Source organism: Mustela erminea, chromosome 18, assembly GCF_009829155.1.
Source record: "Mustela erminea isolate mMusErm1 chromosome 18, mMusErm1.Pri, whole genome shotgun sequence".
NCBI lineage: Eukaryota > Metazoa > Chordata > Mammalia > Carnivora > Mustelidae > Mustela > Mustela erminea.
In genome coordinates this window covers 8,139,384-8,158,728 of record NC_045631.1, presented here as the reverse complement: position 1 = coordinate 8,158,728, position 19,345 = coordinate 8,139,384, and positions in this window count along the sequence as shown.

Below are 19,345 nucleotides of genomic sequence, written 5' to 3'. Positions count from 1 at the left end.
TTGGTCAGGGAAGGACGATGCATGAGCACATTTTCAACACACTCCCGGGAACTGTAATGCACGGGCAGGTTTTGAGTGGGCGAGATTGTTCTAGCTGGAGCCTATAATCAAGCCTCAGAGAGAGGTGGCCAAGAGCACAAGTGCTGGGCTCACGCTGCTGCCTGGTTTCGAATCCCTGGGCTGCCCCTTACTGGCCATGTGGCTTTGGGGACTTACTGCAATTCTCCATGTCATGATTTCTTCATCTTGCAAGATGGGAGCGAGAATAATGCCCTGTCATAGAGCTACCAGGACAATTTAAAGTTTCCTCTGTAAAGTATTCTAGATAATGCCCAGCACAGGGTAAGTACCATGCCACCTTTTAATAATTAAATATATTTTACATATGAAAATGCATAATGTGTTAAGAAAGGTGTCTTATGTCTTCAGATATTGTTGCTAGTTACTTAGATCAAAGGATTTAAAAAACTTTGTGAGGTGTGAGGGTTCATTTATTTTCTGATTCTCATTTTGAAGACTTTCTTTGGGCTACTTTTCCATCTTTTTCTTGTCTCCAGATTGCCTGTGTCAGTAAGAGCGAAAAAAGATGTCAGAATTTCTTCAAATCCCCTAGCACAGACTTTATTGCTAACAGGGCTGCCCAATTACAGCTAATTAGCGAATGTATATTTTTCTTTTGCCCAGGAGTATATAGAAAAGCCTCTCATCATTAACAAGGCTTAAGCTCCAAAGACTGTGATCCTTCCAGAGAATTTGTGCTGGTAGAAACAGCAGGATGATGGTGGCCTGGGAATCAGGTTCCTGCCTCTAGATTTGGCTCTGGGGAATGCCTGTAAAACAAAGAGATCAGGTTAGTCACTCCAGAACAGCAGTTGTCCAAGTGTGGTCCCTGAACCAGGGGCAACTGTATCCCCCAGAAACTTGCTAGAAATGTACACTTGGGGCCCAACCCCAGACCTACTGAATCAGAAACGCTTGCTGCGTGGAGCCCCGCTGTCTGTGTCTGATTCCAAAGCTTCTAAAATTTGAGAGGTAACCTCTCGTATATTCTCCAAATCTGCAACTAAACGGTGGTTGTCCATGAAAATGAGAGCCTCCCTATATGGCAAGTCCCACCAAATTCTTATCTTTAAACCCCTGAAAATGTGCATTTTTTAAAAAAGCTGAGGCATAAATCAGAATGAGTGTAACTGTAATTAAAACTGTTAGTTTTAATGTAATTAAGATTTTCATTGATTTTAAATTAATTTAATTTAGTTTTAGTTTAATGATGTCTTTGGTTGGCCTGTTTGGACCTATCTGGTTTAGTTTATTTATTATCAATGTCTCTTTAAATTTAGTCAAATGGGGGAGCCTGGGTGGCTCAGTGGGTTAAGCCTCTGCCTTCAGCTCAGGTCATAATCTCAGGGTCCTGGCATCAAGACCTGCATCGGGCACTCTGCTCTGCAGGGAGCCTGCTTTCTCCTTTCTCTCTGCCTGCCTCTCTGCCTACTTGTGATCTCTCCCTGTCAAATAAATAAATAAAATCTTTTAAAAAATTTAAAAAAGATAAACTTAGTCAAAGGGGCTAAATTGTATAACATAGTAAGTTTTACTTACCTGTCTTTCTCTCCTTTCGGCTGCTTTTATTAACTTCCAGCGATTTCTATCTTATGAACACAATATTGTTACACATTTTTTATTTGTTTCAATTATGTTTGGAGTAAGGGATCTGAAATAGCCTGTTTTAACCTTTTACCCATTGGATTGACACTTAGAGATACTTAACAGCTTTAAAAAAAAAGCTAGGTATTTGCTTGACATGAGCTTTGCATGATTTATTTTTAGGATCTTTTTTCTGAAAATTTTCTATTTTCCCAACAAAATGTCCTGAAAATGGTGAACCATAAACAGAATGTTTTCATTTCCCCTTTCTAAGGCATAAAACAATGTATATTAAATCTTTTTTTAAAAGACAGATCTCAAAGAAAATGTCAAAACCAATAACTATTAAGTTAATATGTATATCATATTAATATATATATTAAGTTATAATCCAGCACTCACTGTAACAATTCACTATTATGATATCCTTAAAGTGAAAGGTAGTATTTATTAAACTAGCAGCTTAGTGAATTCTGAGAATTTTAAAAAGTGACCCTTCTTTCTAAAAATATTAGTTAATAAGGAATTTCATAAAATTGCTACCCAAATGGACACAAAACTATAGCTTTTATCAATATGGATTTCTTTGCAATGCCTCAGTCCACACTATATACATAAGTGTAGGCATTTAAATATGAGAGATACTTTCTACATATCAAGAAAATGATCTTTGGAGTTTGGAGAAGAATGGTATACATAAAAGTTTGGTTTCATTATTTTCCAAAGGGTTCTCTGAGTTGTTTCTTTTAATTTAAAAAAAAAAATTATAGATTTTATTTAGTTGACACAGAGAGAGAGAGCACACTCAGGGGGAGAAGCAAAGGGAGAGGGAGAAGCAGGCTCCCCGCTGAACAGAAAGCCCGACTCAGGGCTTGATCCCAGAACCCCGGGATCATGACCTAAGCCAAAGGCAGATGCCTAACCAACTGAGCCACCCAGGTACCCCAATTCTTTGAGTTTTGACAAAACTACATGGTCCTCTAGGCAGTATTCCTCTAGGATAAATGATTCTACTTTGTATTTGTATCATGTCACAAGGTTTCATGCCCCTTTCACAGAAGCCCACTGAGCAATCTTGGGAGATATGCAAGGAGGGCATGTGTTCCTCTCCCTTTCTGTCCTGTGAGAAGACAAAGACATCCTCTCTTCTTCAGAACTGGGACTTCTTCCCTGAGAGAGTGGTTTCCACATTCTGATCACACCAAGACATTCCATCCAAGTCAGAAACACTTCCCTAAAGTTTCATGAAACACAGCTTTGCAGGTCAGAGGTTGGTAACTCCGCCAAAAATGTTCCTCTATCAACGGCAAGTCAAGAGTAAGAAAGAGAAACTTCCTTGAGCTAGCTGTACACTTCTAGTACCATCTAGATGCTTCTGTGTAACCGTTCCTCCCCACATGTGACATTCATCAAATGGTCTTTGACTCTCTGATTTAAAAAATACTAAGGAAAATTGAACTTCTGGCACTTGGGGAAAGGTCCCAGCTATGGTTTTAAGTTGCCCTGAACATTCCTGGACTCTTCTTGGGATCATGTGAGAAGAGAGGAGACACAGTTATGGGAGTCCAGGTGGAAACTGAGGTGGGCACAGGAATTTTGAGGACAGCAAGTACCCAGAGTCTGTAGAAATATGAGAGTCAAATGAATGGATCAAACCGAGGCTTAGAATGGAGGTTCACAGTGCATGGGAGGGGTCGGATGTTGTTTGAATTAGACTATTTCCCAGATGTCGGTGAAGCATCATGGCTAAGAACCCAAGTTTTGGAGTCAGATTGTTGCGTGCAGAATCTGAGTCCAACATGTATGTGCTGTGTGTCTTGGCCAAGTTACTCTCTCTCTCTGGGTCTCTGGGTCTTCATCTCTACAACGAGAATAAGAATCAAGAGTGTGCTAGAGCCCCCTTGCACCTGCCCACAGGAGCCTACACAACTCCTCCCAGCTCTGCGTTTGGTGATAGAACATTGCCAGCTTGACATTGGCCACGGTGGGCGAGTCTACCATGGAAATTGGCAGAGACTACAAAGCTATAAAACGGAGCTTTTTAAATTTTTTTTATGTTTACATATTTATATATAAATATAGATGCATGGCTGGTTGTTAAGCATTTGCCAGCCCTGAGAATTTCCTTCCATAGTTGTTGACAGCATTAATTGAAATAAATTCTATCACTGAAGGGCACAGTGGCTGGGACCTGGGATGAATTCAATTAATGGGAGCTGTTGGTTTCAATCATAGTAGAAATAGTAGCAATAATAATCTCTTCCTTTCTCTTTAGACAGACTTCGGGTCCGACCCAAGCTCTACTTCTGTGTCATTGTGGGCAAGTTTCCTTCAACTCCCTCCATTTTCCCAGACAGATTTGCTGGGACTTCACTTTGTTCCAGTGGGACATGAAATGCAAACCTATTCTTTTTGGCTTCCTCAAGGATTCCTTCTTTTCTCCCTGGCTGTCCAGAAATTTCTTACAACTGTACTTTTCCTAAGAGCATCCAGGAGAACACATTTGAAATTTCCATTATATAATTTCACTTTTCGCCTATTTGGACTTGACACAACAGCTTCTGGATTTTGGCTTTTGAAATCGATGGCGCACAGGAAGGCAAAGCTCATCAGACAGCTGGGAACACCCCCAGGGAGGGCATTCCCCAGGAGTTTCTTCTCATTTATATGTAAATGATTCCTGTTTCAAAGCGGCTGAGGTAGACTAGACTAGACTAGACTAGACGTAAAAGGGAGGAGAAACTCTCTCTTTCTCCCCATCTCGTCAAAAGGAAGTTCATACATGGCCCACAAAATCCCAAGGAGCCAAATTATAAATGATGGAGCCCTGAAACGTTCCCCCCAATTTTCCAGACGTCAAAGAGGATTTCCAGGCATGTTGGCGCTGGAAAGGCCCTTTAGGATGAGCTCATATAATCCCCTCCTTCCACAGATGAAGAAAGAGATGGCTGAGACTCTAGGTCACCTGCCTGAGGGTGCACATCTGGCTAGAGGCTCAAGCAGGAGGGAGCCTAGGGTCTCTTTCTACTGCATTATGGTGTAGAGGATGCTAATTCATTTTTCAAACTCTAGAGTACTAACATCAAAGCAATTCCCATCTGACCTCTGGGGTTATCTTCTGTAAACATCTACTAATTGGTTTTGCCAACCTGAGACCTTTATGGTCTTTCCATTTAATTTCCCTTGTTCAGTGTAGTTCTTCCTCTATAAAAATATCCATCTTCCCTTCCTGTCACACAGATATACACTCACAGCAACTCCTTTCAGTTCCCCCCTCCACTAAGGATATAAAGCTGTCAGCTCCACCAGTGACAAGAAACAGACGGACGGCTCTCCGTCTGCCTCTTCCACGTGGGGAGACACCACGTGGGTGTCCCACCTCTCCGAGGATTGATGAACCAGATAGGGGACTGGGTGGTGAGTCTTCTAGTCTTATGAATCCCAACAGAATGGACCCCAGCCTCACTTCTACCACTTATTCTTACATCTACATCTGTGGTCCAGAAGGCAATGGGTGACACGTTCTCATCCCCTTCCAGCAATCTTTGAAACAAGATTGGCCAGTGGGTTTCCATTCTTGGGTGCCTTGACTTTGGTATAAAACTGCTCACCACTCAAGAAACTGACAGGAGGTTAAAATGGCCTCTTTCTCAGTGTGAGTTGATTTCCCTTCCTTTGGATGAGTAAACATTAGGGAGGGAAGGAAGGAAGGAAAAAGAAAAGGCAAGGCAAGGCAAGGCAAGGCAAAGCAAAGCAAAGCAAAGCAAAGAAAAGAAGGTAAGGGAGGAAGAAAGAAAGGTGAAGGCAGGAGGGAAGGAAGGAAGGAAAGAAAGAAGGAAGAAAATGAAAGTAGGGATGATACTTCATGAGAAGACTGGACATTTGTATAACTTTCTTCATATAATAGAGAAGGGCGGAACATAACCAGCCTCATCTCCTTATTGTCCCTTTTGTGCTCCCAGGTGTTACTGCAAATGTATTCAAAGCCAGAAGTTCTCCAACTTGAGGATGTGCCAGACTCAACAGGCAGAGTTATTAAAACTTGGATATCTGGGTCTGCCCCCCGTATTTCTTTTTCTTTCTTCTTTTTTAATGAGATAAAATGGACATATAACAGAGGTGACAGAGGTGTATAGCATAATGATTTGAAACCTGTATGTATTTCAAAATGATCTCCATAAGTCTAGTTACCATCCATCAGCATACATAGATTTTTTTTTTTCCTATGATGAGAACTTTTGAGATCTATTCTCTTAGCAACTTTCAAGTTTACAATACAATATTATTAACCGGAATCACCATGTTATACATTCCATCCCCTTGACATGTATTTTATAACTAGCATTTTCAGAATTTCTAATTAGCAGGTCTGAGTTAGGACCCAAGAATCTCATTTTTTTTGTAAGCTCCCAGGAGATGCTGATGCTACCGGTCCAGGGACCACACTTGGAGAACAACTGTTCTCATGTGGAGGGGACCCTTTTCCTCTTGGCACTCATCTGCCTTTCCAGGTATTGAGTCTCTAAATTTGGCCACTTGTAGCAACAAGCTGACATGACTGAGCTAATTCGTTCAGATGCAGGACACAAAGCACAGCCAGACCTAATTTCTGAATAAGCTTTGTGCTTCTGAATGTGGATAAAGACTGTGAGTGATTTCTAGAGAGTAATTTTCAGCCCAACCTTGGCCTGAGGACAGGCAACATGGTCTGTCAGGGTCGGTTTCATGGGTCAGGGAAGGGCTTTCATCTGTGAAGATTCCATGGCCACTGCAAGGTTTTTTTTCAAGTCATTTAGTTTCTACTTAAGAGCATCCCCGAGGAGGAAACTGGCTCTCAAGTTTGCAGACAATCTGGGCTACTCACATATTCGACACGGAAGAGTAGGAATCAGCGCTGCTTAAATTGTAGGGAATATACTTTACTGGAGAGTTTGTGGTTTTCAGAGTCAAGAAACTAGAATTGATGTATTCGTTCCACCACTTTAGCCATGTGGCTTAAAGGAATCACTTTACCTCATCAAACCTCATCGTATAAACAGGCATACTCACAACCAATCAACAGCATTGATGAGAGGGTTGGCAAATATGTATATATGAAGTTCACCTGAAGGGCTAGGTCTGATGTGAACCCCTGGAGGCCTGTCCTGCCAGCTAACATCATGAGCAAGAAAGCAACTTGGGGGGTTGGTGCCTGGGTGGCTCAGCAGTTGAGCGTTGGACTCTTGGTTTTCTGCTCAGGTCATGATCTCGCGGTCATGGGTCAAGCCCCACATCAGGCTCTGCCCTCAGTGTGGAGCCGGCTTCAGATTCTCTTGCCTTCTCCCTCCTGTGCACGTGCTCTCTCAAATAAATAAGTCTTTAAAAAAGGAAAGAGGGAAAGAAGGAAAGAGGGAAGGAAGGAAAGAAAGAAGGAGGGATGGATGGAAGGAAGGAAGGAAGAAAAAGGTGGTGGGTATAAAGCGTCACCTGGATCTCCGCATGCGTGCTGTGTTTGGGGCTTTTTTGGCACGGCTTAACTCAATGACCCAAGGCAAGGGGACCTATCCACGTCACATGCAGCTTTCACAAGTGGACGGTGATGAAGTCCATGCATTACATATCCTGAAACATCTTTCCCGTCCAACCACAAGCGCACACTCATCTGAGAAAGATAATTCCACATATATGCATATATGCACACACACACACACACCCCTGAACTGCCACTATTCATGGCCCCTTCTTTAATAACTCAGTATTTATTGTCAATCATCTATTACTTCATTCTGATAACTGGCCAGGTCCATAACTTTATCAACATGACTTTCGGGACACCCGGGTGGCTCGGTTGATTAGGTGTCTGCCTTCCGCTCAGGTCATGACTCCAGGATTCTGGAATCATGTCCTTCATCGGGCTTCTTGTTTTGCAGGGAGCCTACTTCTCCCTCTGCCTGTCACTCCCCCTACTTGTGCCCTCTCTTTCTCTCTTTCATAAAGAAAATCTATTAAAAAAAAAAAAAAAAGAAACCCAACCTTCTTCATCTCTCAGGCAATTCGGTTGTTGTAACATTGATTTGACAAATAGTAATTTTTATTACTATGAGAATATGAATAAAAGACTATGACAGTCATGTCCTCCTTCTCTAGGGGCTTCTTCTAAACCAACCTGTACACAGTACACAGACTTTACCTTCTCTTACAAAACAACTGGTAAGTAGTGTCTGAAATGTGGTGGCATCGGACACTCTGGGAAAAGAAATGTCAAGGGATCCAAGACTTGAAGACATAACAGAAAAGACTCCTTGTTTAAAATGTTGCAGTTGGAGAATGTGGACCTCATAAGGATGTCTTCCGTAGATCCTGGCTGCCATCAGAAGAAGGCAGAAAAGGAGGGACTAAATGTGAAAATGCCGAAACACTCTCTTGCTAAGAGTCGTGGAGTAGGCAAGGTTCTCCAGAAGAAAAAAAAAAAAAAAAACAGTAAGATTCACAGATGGTTTGATTAATAAGTAGTGGCTCATGTAAGTAGGAAGGCTGAGAGGTCCTAAGAGCTACAGTCAATGCACTGGAAATCAAAGGGAGCCCATGGTATAGTTTTAATTCCAGTCCTAGCCTGAAGGCAAGAGGAGATGGCTGTCCCAGCTTGAAGACAGGCAAAGAGCAAATTTTCCCTATCTTTAGCCTTTTCTTGTACTCAGGCCTTCAATAGATTGGGTGAAGCCCACACACTTGTTTTATTCAATCCACCAATTCAAACATTCATCTCATCCGGAGACATCCAGAATCATGTTTCACCAGATATCTGGGCACCTCATGGCCCAATCAAGTTGACACATGAAATTACTCATCATAAGTAGTAAGCATCTCCATAGCTGTTCAGCTAGTCCAACTGAGTAGAAGTAAAAGACCCATCTTCTTAGGCATCGGACTTCACAGAAGCTAGAGAGAGATTCCGTTAGCAAGGGGCTTCCATCTCCTTGAAACAAAATGAAATCTGTGGTAGTTACCCATTGCTGAAAAACAGCCCAAGAACTTAGTGGATTAAGACAATGATAAACGTCTGTTTTGTCACACAGGATCTGTGGGGCAGGAACCCAGGACCAGCCTAGCTGAGTGGTTTCAGTTTAGAACTGCTCCCAAAGTTGCCATCAAGTTGACAACCAAGGCAGTCAGCTGAAGGCTTGAATGGGGCTGGAGGTCCTCTTCCTAGATGACCTCTTCATATGGCTATTGGCAGGATGCATCATATCTCCATGTGCTGCTTGCTGTCTTCATGTGACCTGGATTCCCCCCAAATGAGCAATTCAAGACAGCAAGACAATACATGCAGAACATTTTTGTCTCATAACTCACCCAGTTTTTTCTGCAGGATCCTACTGGTTACATTTATCAGTTTCATTCGGTACAAGAAGTTACCAGCCAGGAGCATGAATGCTAAGAGATGGGTAGAGTTGGGAGCCATCTTGGAGGCTGCCTATATTTGTTAAAACTATTCCTGAGAAAACAGCAAAAGCTAAGCAACTGATATATAACATCTTACTCTCTTGTTCTTTCTAATGCTCATATAATGGCCCACAAAGAACCATCTCCATGTACATACAAGGGAAAATTAAAAATCAACCCCCCCCCAACAAATATGGGTACATGTGATTGGAACAGAGAGAGAATAGACTGAAATATTTGAAGAGATAAGACGTAAGAATTTTTTTTAATTAAAAAAAGACAACAACTATCGGTCTTAAAACAAAAACAAAAATAAAAACAACTCAAGAAATACCAAGAAAAATAAACACACAAAAAAACCACAGCTAGGCACATTGGAGTCAAACCACTGAAAATCAAAGATGAAACCTTTTGTAGGTAAGCTGGAGCGGGGCAGAATGAGAATGAGGTACAGAGGACTGAAGAGAGAAGGTGCCTCAAAATAGGGGAATTTGGGTGACTCAGCTCGTTATGACGGACTTTTGATTTCTGCTTAGGTCATGATCTCAGAGTCCTGAGATGGAGCCCTATATGGGGAGTCTGCCAAAGATTCTCTCTCTCTCCCTCTGCACCTCCCCCTGCTCATGTGTGCTCTAAATAAATAAATAAATAAATAAATAAATAAATAAATAAAATCTTAAAAAAAAATTGCTGCAGACTTCTTCTGGAATACTTTAAACAAGGTGACAACAGCAGCATCTTGAAGCTACAGAAAGGGGGAAAAAAAGGTAATCCCAAATACCATACATGTCAACAGAGATAATATTCAAAGAATAAGCATAAAACAGGACTTTGTTTTCAAACAACCAAAAGCTAAGCACGTTTATTATAGTACAAGAACAGGTTACAATTTTCTTTAAAAAGTTTTACAGGTTTTTTACAGGTTTACTGCACATTTATTATAGTACAAGAAGGTTACAATTTAAAAAATAAATTTTGTGACAAAGGGGGTCAAATAGATGGTCTATGAAAGGAAAAGAAGAGTGCTGGTAATAGTAAAAATAAAGGTAAATATGGGAGACGTGTTTTCTTAGTTTTCCATCACTTTGAAAGGTGATTTAACTGCATAAGGTAAAAGTACTAAAGAAATGTGGTTTCTGACTTTAACAAAAATTGAAGTGAATAATAAGAAGACAAGCAGTCTTCAATGTTTTGGCATCTTAAAAGAACACATGTAACTAACTGAGGAGTCAGAGAAGAAATCTGGAGAAAAATCACAATTTGAGAATATGGAGACCTGAAGAATGGGGACAATACTGCCTAGGTAAACTGAGAAAAACCACTAAGATGATAATTTGGAGGGAAATTAACAGCTTTCAAAGCTTAGAAACTAAATCTAAAATTGATGGCCAAACATACAACTTGAATCCCTTAAGTAGAACAAAACAAACAAACAAACAAAAACCAAAATGAACTCCGAAACATAAGATAAAAAACTAACAAAGGGAGGATAAATTAATGAAATAGAGACAAACAAAAAATGGTAAAAAGAGCCAACAAAAACAAAAGCCAGAATGTACCACTTTATATGCTGATGCTGGAAATAGATGATAGATAAAATATATTTTGGGTGTACATGTCCTAGAACCCAACAATTGCACTTGTAGGTAGCTGTTCTGTAGAATCCCTAACATAGGAAAAGGAGAAACACGTGTAAGAATGTTCATAAGGGCATTTTATCTTACCAAGAGCATGGAGAAGGAGGAGGGGGAGGAGGTGGAAGAGAAGAAAGAGGAAGAGGAGGAGGAGACGAACCTCAGTAGAGACATAAATAAACCTTTTTTTCTTATAATGGAGTATTTCACAGCAACTAAATTTGACGTAAAAATATTGTGAACCAGAAAATGCATTGTGAATAACACATTGAAGAAAACAATACATATCTACATAAAACTACATAAAACTTAAAACCAAACTTAAAACTTAAAACCATAAAGCAGTAAACTATATCTAGATTTGGATACATGCAAGAAATGGAAAGAGACATGCATGGGAATGATGTACATCAACTTGAGAAGAGTGGTAATGAATCCTGAAGAATGGAAGGAGAGGAAAAGGCTCGAGGGTTTCATGTTTATCTTTAATGTTTTATTTATTTATTTATTAAAATTTTTTTTATTAACTTATTTGACAGAGAGATCACAAGTAGGCAGAGAGGCAGGGGAAGCAGGCTCCTTGCTGAGCAGAGAGTCTGATGTGGGGCTCTGTCCCAGGACCTTGAGATCATAGCCTGAGCTGAAGGCAGAGGCTTAACCCACTGAGCCACCCAGCCCCCCCTATTTATTTTTTAAAGAGATCTGAAGCACACCGGTAAAATGTTTGCATTTTCTAATAGATGTGGCCATCCCTAAGACAGGGCAGGTATTGAAATTTTCTTATGGGAAGGTAACTACAAGCCAGGAGGGTGGATGACAGACACTGAGGTGGAGAGGACACATAAGCCCGAGTTAAGCCTTGTGGGCTTCCTCTAGAAGCCGAACAACATAAGCTCACTCTTCCCTAGGACCTTCGGATGGGATGCAGCCCTGATCACCCATTTCAGACTCCTGACCTCCACAACTGCTAGAGAATAAATCTGTTGCTTTAAGTCATGAAATTTGTGATAATTTATTACAGTAACAATAGGGAACGAATACAATCATTAAAATTGTTTTTATCCAGGAGCTAAAAGATGAATAGTTTCTAATAATGGTTGAAAAATAGGCTATTTGGAAAAAAAAAAAAAGAAAAAGAAAAGAAATATGGATCATTACTTCATTCCTTAAACCAAAATAAATTCCAAAGGCATTAAAAATTAAAGAGGATTTTTAAAAAAATACTTCAGAAGGAGAAGAAAAAATGAGACATTTAAAAATAATCTTGATGTAATGAAGAGGCCTTTTTAAAAAAAAAAAATTTTATTTATTTATTAGAGAGAGAGGGAGGGCACGAGCAGGGGGAAGGGCAGAGGGACAGACTCCCCACAGAGCATGGAGCCTGACACAGGACTCGATTCCATAGACTGAACCAAAATCAAGAGTCTGTCACTTAACAAACTGAGCCATCCATGCATCTCATGAAGGGGACTTATAAAGCCAAATGAAGTCCATAAGCTTTAAAAAAAATTACTTAAGCTCATATATAACAAGTAATGTTTATTAATGAAAAAAAAATTATCACAAAGTTGTAAGGCAATGAACTCCTGCAAAGAATTTTTGTGACAAATATTACAAAGAAAGCTCTCATTTCCTTAACATCTAAAGAAACGTATAAAGAATTTTTACAAAACAAAGCTGTTAGCTATCCAATAGAAGAAAAAAAAAAATAGGGAGAGAAGAAACAGGAAATTCATAGGAAAATAGTAACTGATAGCTGATAGATAAGAAGAGAATTATTAATTAAAAATAATTTTAAAATTCAGTTTAAGAAATGAGAAAGTTTTGCATCTAAGGTATCAGCAATTACACATAAAGCTTCCCAATGCTCAGTGTATGAGCTAATATATAGAAGTAGTCACTCTCTCCCGTGACTGATACACTGTAACCAAAAGATTGAAATCAGTTTGGACAACAATGTGGCAATATACACAAATTTTAAATGGACACACTCACTGACCCAGAAATTCTATATCTCACCATTTTGTCTTCTCATGCTTTCAGAAAGACTTACACTAGGATGTTCATCGCCACATCACTTGCCAATGCAAAATACAGGAGACAACATATGTGTCCATTGTTAGGGGACTGGATAAATTAATGTTTTATCTCCCTACAGTCGTGCAACAGAAGGGAATGATATTTATGAAGTGAGAGAGTAAAACAAAAACCAGACAAAAACCTCCAAATGTTTAGACAACAAAAAATCGAGGTGTAGCACAACGTATGCAATATAATCCCATCTATAAAAAGTGGATTTAATAATGTGAATATTATTAAAAACCACCACATGTATCCATAGAGCATATAAGTGATAATATATATGTGTTCTGCTCTATGCAAAGAATATTTCTGGGCAGCTAAGTTGGCCCCACCTATTTATTGCTGGGGAAAGGATTGAGAAAATTCAAATATGAGAAACTTACTTTCATTTGTATACCTTTTGCATTCTGGTTTTTTTTTTTTCCCTAAATTCGGTATTAATTTTTAATTAAAAGCAGTTAATCAGAGGAACCCATACTGAATGATGAGACATTGAGATTTTTAAAAATTAAGAATGAGTCATAAACCTCCCAGAGGCAGATATTATCTGTTATTAAAGTGTTCTTTACATGTCTTCTGTCTAGGAACTGTAACTGTTCCTGTGATCTATGCATAGCAATTAGTGTATGAAACATGATCTCAACTAGCAGGAAAATACACAAACATGCACAAACACACATTCACACTTGGCAAAAAGAAAAAAAAAATCTATACATCAACATACCAAAAGTTTTAGTTAGGTGGTTATCTGTTCAGTAGGCATATGAGGGATCATTTTTTTCTTTGTATGTTTTTTTTTCATATTTTGACATCTAGCTTATATTACTTTTATAAAGAGGTATATCATTTTAAAAATGACTGCTGTAATTGAGATATATATTGATTATCTAAGTTATCTTTGAAGAAAACATACAAAATATATATTACAGTGGAAGAAAATGCAGCAAAACTATTAACAGTAAATGGTTCTTTCTAGAGAATGTTTTGGTTTGTTGGTTTTTTTTTCCTTCTGTTTTGTGTTTTCCAAATTTCTGTAATAAGCATTACTGTGCTCTAAGTGGAAAAGATATTTTCAATCCTAGGCATGAAAATTGGGAAAATCTCTTTAAGATATAGTTTGCTTGGTTTTGTTTTTGTTTTTTTAAAGATTTTATTTATTTATTTGACAGACAGAGATCACAAGGAGACAGAGAGGCAGGCACAGAGAGAGGGGGAAGCAGAATCCCTGCCCAGCAGAGAGTCGAATGCGGGACTTGATCCCAGGACCCTGAGATCATGGCCTGAACTGAAGGCAGAGGCTTTAACCCACTGAGACACTCAGGTGTCCCTTGCTTGGTTTTTTTTTTTTTTTTAAAGAACCTTAAGATTGTTGTAGGATTCCTGTGATTAAACCAAATGAAAACTCTTTCCTATTTGGTGGAATCATTTCTTTCAGAAAGAAGGAGGAAAACATCATGAGTACCTAACCTTTTAAAATCGGATCGAAAGTAGTCATTAGAAACACAATCTAGGGGTGCCTGGGTGGCTCAGTCAGTTAAGTGTCCCACTGCTGATTTCAGCCCAGATCACGATCTCAGGGCTGTGAGATCCAGCCCAGCCAGGATGGGCTCCATGCTATGGAACCTGCCTGAAGCTCTCTCTCCCCCTCTCCCTCTGCCCCTCCCTTCTGCTCACAGGTGCACGTTCACACCCCCCCACCCCCGCTTTTTTAAAGACATAATATCTAGAAGGTAAATCTACTTTGGAGAGTATCTTTCTACTTTGAGTCTTGGAAGGTAGCGGTATCATGGAGTTTTCTGTATCATGCCTGTATACTGACTAGGATTAAATACAAGATTTAGTAAATGCCTGAAGAAAAGGGAGCAGAGCATCAGCTATCCCTAAGAGCAGACCAAACCCTTCTGATTCAAACCAGAATGAATGAATGTCATGGAGCCCAGTGACAGAGCTGTGGAATTGATGGGAGAGATAGCGAAAGAACTTACCCTTCATAACCCAAGTGAAGGAAGAACCATCCTGGTTTTATGTTTGAGAGAAAGGGAGTAAGAGAGAGTACTATAGTTGGATAAAGCATAATCCAATAAGATTTAAAATAGTGTAAAAGAAGATGCTTCTATTTCTTTAAACTCTGTTTCATAGAATAGCTATTAATTTACATAAGGACCAATGCACTTAGCAATAAGCACTTCTTTTGTGGCAGGTGTGTGCTAACACAGCATCCCTGCAAATTTTTCCAGAGTCGTATTAACATTTGGTTTTACCGACTTGACTGACTCACTTGGCAACCACCTTAATATCTCATCCTAATGAGAACAGAGCAGAAGAGATGAGGCACAGACAAAAACAGAGCCTCTGGAAGGCATATTAAATTTTACAAAGCTACGAGTATTAAATTGACATGCTTCGGGGAAAATGGAAAATAATGACACCAGTTTCTGGCAAATATCTTTTTGGCTATGCAATACGAAAAAAAAAAAAAAGAAGAACAAACACACATGTACCCAATAGCCAAAGTTAGCAAGTGCCAACATTTTGTCACACTTGTTTTATGTTATCATTTTAAGAAATACGCTGTTACAAATACAGTTGGAGCCTCTGTGTACTCGTCTCCCGTTCCACCTGTCCCTTCCTGGCCGAGCACACCATGACTCTCCTTCCTGTGCATGTTACTGTAACTATAAGCCTCCATAAGTAATGGTTACTATCCTTGAGTGTCAATCTTAAATATCCACGAAGATGTCATCTATCCTCCCACAAATTGCTTTCTTCATCTCACACTGTGTTTATAGGACTGAATCAGGCTGCTATATGAAAACCTTTTTCATTCATTTCAACAGCTTTATTCTGTGGATAGAACACAATTTATCAATTTTGCTGTTGATGTAAATTGAGATTTTTTTTCTTTTCTTCTTCTTTTTTTTTTGCTTTAACAGAGAACACTGCCATGATATTCTTTTATATATCTCCAATACATCTGCTCTGCAGTTTCTTAGGTAGTAAAATTCCTGAGTCCTAGGGATCCTACAACTTCATTCTTAACAAACACAGCCAACCTGGTCTTCAATGCATTTTTATGACTTTATGAAGTAGTTCCGTCAGCAAAATGTTTGTGTTGGCAACTTGGAATTTCCATCTTTTTATTTTATTTTATTTTATTATTTCAAATGTTTCCAGCTTCATTGAATGATAATTGCCATACGTCACTGTATAAGTTCAAGGCATACTGTACATATATTGTGAAATGTTACCATAGTAGGTTCTGTTAACATCCATCTTCTCATATAGATACACTAAAACAGAAAAGAAGGAAGGGAAGAATGAAGGAAAAATTCTCCTTGTGATAAGAACACTTAGGATTTAGTCTCTGGACACCTTTCCTGTATACCATATTGAAGTGTTAGCTGTAATCCTCATGGTGTACATTCCATTCACAGCTCCTACTCTTCTTATAAACTGGAAGTTTGTACCTTCTGACCCCCTTCCTCCAGATCCCCCTACCCCCACCTCTGTCAACCACAAACCTGATGTCTTTTTCTGTAGGTTGTTTATTGCGAGATCATGTAGTTGCTGTCTTTCTCTGTCTGACTTACTTTACTTAACATAATGCCTTCAAGGTCCATCCATGTGGACATAAGCAGTAGGATTTCCTTGTTGATGTTATGGTTGAATCATATTCCATTTCTTTCTCCATTCATCCATCTATGAACATTTAACATTGTTTCCATGTTCTGGCTCTTGTAAATAACACCAGCATGAATAGGGGAGTGCAGATAACTTTTTCAGTTAGTATTTTTGTTATCTTTGGGTATATTCCTGCAAGCGGAATTGCTGGATCTTACGGTAGTTCTATTTTTAATTTTTTGAGGATTCTCCTGCTGTTTTCCCTAAGTAGCTCTGCCAACTTACAATCCCACCAACAGTGTGAAGAGTTCTCTTTTCTCCACATCTATGCCAGCATTTGTTATCTCTTGTTTTTTTAGTGATGTCCATTTTAACAGGTGTGAGGTGATATGTCATTGGGTTAAATTTCTATTTCCCTAAGGACAAGTGATGTGGAGCATGTTTTTAAGTATCTGTTGGTCTTTTGTGGATCTTCTTTGGAGAAATGTCTATAGAACAAAGGAGGAGGTGTCACATTTCCTGATTGTGAGCTCTACTATAAGGTTATAGTGATCAAAACAGCAGGACACTGGCTTTAACACAGACAAACAGACCAATAAAACAGAATGAAGAGCCCAGAAATGAACCCAAGCATACAAAGCAAGTAATATAGAGCAAGGAAACCACAAATACTCAATGGAGGAAAGGCTGTCTCTTCAATAAAAGTTGTTGGGACAGTTGCATATTCATATGTAAAAGAATTAAACCACTCACAGAAATTAACTTGAAATGGATTAAAGACTGAAATGTAAGATCTAAAACCATGAAACTCCTCGAAGAAATAGGAACAAAACTCCTTGATATGGCTTCTGGTAATAAGTTTTGGGGTTTTGGGTTTTGTTTTTTTGTTTTTGTTTTTGTTTTTCAGTATGACACCTAAAGCACAAACAACAAAATAAAAAATACGTAAGTGGGATTATATGAAACTGAAAAGCCTCTGCACAGCAAAGTAAATGATTGACAAAGTAAAAAGACAATCTATGGAATGGGAAAAAGTATTTGTAAATCATACATCTGATAATATCCAAAACATATAAAGAACTCAAACAATTACATAGCAAATCAATAAATAACCCAGTTAAAAACAGACAAAGGATCTGAATCAAACTTTTTAAAATTTTGTCATTCTTTGGGACTGAAATAGTGAATCATTTCTGTTTGTTTTAGCTTTCATTCTCCTGGTTAAAGGTGACATTTGTATTTTTTTCTACGTTTATTGACCATTCAGGCTTTCTTTTCTGTTGAATATGCATTTTATTTTGGGGATTATTTGTATTTTTCACGAACTGATGATATTTTAAAAAATATTTTCTGGACTCTATTTCATTGTCAGTTGCATAGGTTGAAATATATTTGACCAATCTATAAAAAATATACATTTGTCCCCATCATATAACATTTTGCCTGTTACCATATGGAAATACTTTAATTTAAATTGAATCAGATCTATAAAAAATGTTTCCTTTCATGACTTGTGTTATTTTGTCTCCTTGGAGGAATCCTGCTCTGGCCTAAGACGTGATGGTATTTTCCCAACATTTCCTTCTAGAAGTCCTATAATTAAGATTTTCGTGTTTTGTTCAATTATTCAGCTGGGATTTAATTTTGTGCCTGGTATAAAGTGGAGAACTAATACCATTTTCTTGCTTATGAATAGTAAATGTTTGTGTGCTGCAAATTGCATAGCAGTAGATCATCCTCTTACCAATTTATCATGTACCTTTCTGTCTTCTCTTACCTTTGCAGGTGTGACTGACTTATTACTGCAGTAGATCTGAGAGTAGATCTCTTCTCTATCCCCCTGTTTTATCTATTCCTAGATGACCATCAGACTTTATTAATATGGTTTATAAGAAATCTTACTCAGTGGAAGGGTGAGCCTTCTCTTTCCCATCTTCCAATGCCTCGCTGATCGTGTCACTTCATTTGTCCCTATGTACCTAAGCTTCAGCTTCTTAATTTCAGCAAAAGACTACACTGGAAATTTAATATGAATTGCATTGAAGTTATGGGCTGATTTGGAGAATTCACCACCATGCACCAAGTCGCTACACACCATCGTCCTTTTCAAAATGTATACCTGTCTGGAATCATTCATTGAACAGTTATTACTGAGTGCTTACAACATGCCAGGCGTGGTTCTAGGCATCAGCTAAACATCAGTGAAAAGCAAAATGGATCCAAACTCTCCCTTTGTGAAGCATACACAAATAAGTGACCCAGGCGAGGGGATAACTAAGTATGTTATACACCGGTAAGTGCCTTGGAGAAAATACAGCCGGGGAGGGGAAGGAGAGAGGGACTGGTAGCAGGGGGATGTGCAGTTTAATTAAGCCTGTCTATTGGACAGTGTTTAGTCAAAAAACAAAACAAAACAAAACAAAAAACCCAAATGCTATTCTTGATATTTCAATAAAGAACATTTATTGACCAAATTGGATTGGAGAGCTGGGGTATCCTACAAGGAATTTTGTGAGTCAACCCAGAAGTTAGCAACAGCTGGAGACTTTCACCTCTACTGAGGAAATGCATGAAAATTGCCAAATACATCCCTTGTCTCTCTGGCAGTTCAGTGTGGCGAGGAACCCATCAACCCACTGCTAATTTGATGGGGCCTTTGCTGTGTCCCCTAAGCACAGTCCTCCATTACGAAGTAAGAACCGAACCATAAGAGTCAAAGTTTTTAGGAATTCAAAACAAAATCTCTGTGAATGGGTGATCAGATTCAATCATGACTTCCACCTCTGGGTTCCTGGACTCATTTCAGCGACTGGGAAAATGACACCATATATTGGCAATCGCTTCCGGAAGTATGATGCCACAGTCTGTCGGGCAGCTGAAATTGTAACAGAGGACCTCAGTCAGGATCCAGTCAGGAGAAACAAACAAACAAACAAAAACTA